General features: G+C 43.1%; 1 non-coding gene across 1 annotated transcript; it reads right to left on the bottom strand.

Annotated features, from left to right (window-relative positions):
* Window positions 1–259: 259 nt before the first annotated feature.
* Window positions 260–331, bottom strand: Trnad-guc. The gene has a single exon. It is a non-coding gene; the product is annotated as a tRNA-Asp (tRNA).
* Between the last annotated feature and the right edge of the window lie 1,793 nt (window positions 332–2,124).

Below are 2,124 nucleotides of genomic sequence, written 5' to 3' on the forward strand. Positions count from 1 at the left end.
CAAGAGATAAACATGAGATGGCGTGTGATGTCGGATTCCATGAGTCAAAATCGAATGTGTATTCTCGTGGTCGAGAAGAACGTGGTTCAAGTGTCAACGTTTAAGAAACCAGTGCTCAATGTTGTAGACTTGTTCTACACGAAGGAGAGCGAAGGGAATAGTAACCAGAGCAAGATTCAGTTTGTTTTAAGGTTGTTGTTGTTGTTTACAGGTGGCTGTTTAAAAAGAAGCATGTACTTGAAACAGCAAAGCTGACCCCCTCCCCGGCGGGAAATTGAACCCCGGTCTCCCGCGTGACAGGCGGGGATACTGACCACTATACTACCGAGGACACGTGTGCTTCTCGACGATCTCTGCGACATGCTCGAAGTAGCATACAGACGGAAAGTCCTCAAGTACCAACACCTAGGGCGATGGCTGCCACTGGTGCTTGGATCCCTAGATTCTTCGTACCCTCTAAATGACTACATCCGGTCTAATTTATGGTCTATTTCATTGCAGAAAAAAAATCATAAAACGACCTTTATTTTTTAAAGAGCCGTTTGTATTTGAGGCATCGCGGACACTTAAGTCGCGCGGCACCCAGATGGCGAGACGGCGAGATATCCTCTTCTGCTAGACTTTGTCGAGAGCAGACGTGTTTTCAAAGGGCTCTGGGTTTTTATTGATGTTATGTTTTAGCTCGATATATTGTTCTTCTCTTTTATCTAACTTCATCCGAGAAACTCTTCTTTTTTTACAAAAACAAATATTTTTCTTTTATTCAATACTATTTTTTCTTTAATTTTAATATTCCATTCTACTTGTTTATTTATATTTATTTTTCATCTCATTTTCCGTTCTTTTAAATTTTTTTTTCCCATTTCCCTTATTATTTATTTATTTATTTTTTAATCCTATCAAATCCTATAAAAAAAAATTATTTTTCTTCATATTTTAATTGGTCTTTAAATTTTTCTCCCTATATTTTTCCGAATTTTATTTCATTTTTTGTTTTTACTTCCTAAGAATTTCTGTTTTACACTCTTATATGTAAGTGGGTTCAGGGTAGCAATGGCAGAGGAAGGAGCATCTAGTAGAAATTCTACTAGAGTAAGACTCCATGGGACAATCATTAAAATCCCAGTTCCTCCGCCAAACATTTTAAAATGTGGGGAGAAATCCTGTCAAGGTGAGCGAGGTAGCGGTCCCTGGTCTGGGGATCGCAAGAGACAATTGGCGGAGACACACATAAAAGAAAGACATTCTAGAAGAGGGGTTCAGTACACCACCCAGTATGTCTGCCTTGGCTGTAGAAAGGAATTTAATTCGTTTATTTCAGCCGGCAGACATGCAAGACCTTGTACTGAGTCCCTTTCCTCCAGTATTCTCCGCCAATCCCTCGAACTAACCATTGCATCTGCAATGGATGGTTCGCAGGGGTCTCCTAATCCCGCTCACTCTTCTCTCCCCACGTTTTCCCCTTCCAGAATTGAAGGGGACAAAATCATTTTAAAATACCCTGGGAAACCCACGAAGTGTCCTAGGTGTGAGTGGACTACCTTGGCAACTAACACCAGAGCCATGGGTAGTATCCACAGACACCTAGAGACAGCCCACACACTCCGACTAGTTAAATATTGGGAATGCGGAGTGTGTGGATTTGCTGGAGATGGCCCTACACCAAAAGGGCATTACCAGAGATTGCACTCAGCACCACAGCAATCACCCTCCATCCGGTCACCACGGTTTTTCAACGCGGATACCTCTGTTCGGGATTCTTCTGTGGTAGCGACCTTCCAAGAGGAGATCGCTGTCACAGAAGATGAGCGTCAAGAGTTATCCGTGATGGGAATGCCGGCGATCGAAGAGGAGGGGCCTGGTAATGCCCAATCTCCAGCAAATTTTACCCAAAGCCCCATTTTAATTCTTGAGAGGGAGTTCACCGCATCTTTTAATACACAAAATTTTAGTTGGCTCTACGAACTCCCTCTACAAGAAATTTCTTATCCACCACCTGTAGCTCCGGAAGGGCCACAACCAGATCCCCTTCAAGAGACCCAACCCTTTTCCCCCAATCAGCAAAATGTTCGAGGATGCAGCCAAGACAGCTCAGAAGAGCAAAGCCAAAGAGGCGGCGATTTC

Source organism: Daphnia magna, linkage group LG3 (genome assembly GCF_020631705.1).
Source record: "Daphnia magna isolate NIES linkage group LG3, ASM2063170v1.1, whole genome shotgun sequence".
Taxonomy (NCBI): domain Eukaryota; kingdom Metazoa; phylum Arthropoda; class Branchiopoda; order Diplostraca; family Daphniidae; genus Daphnia; species Daphnia magna.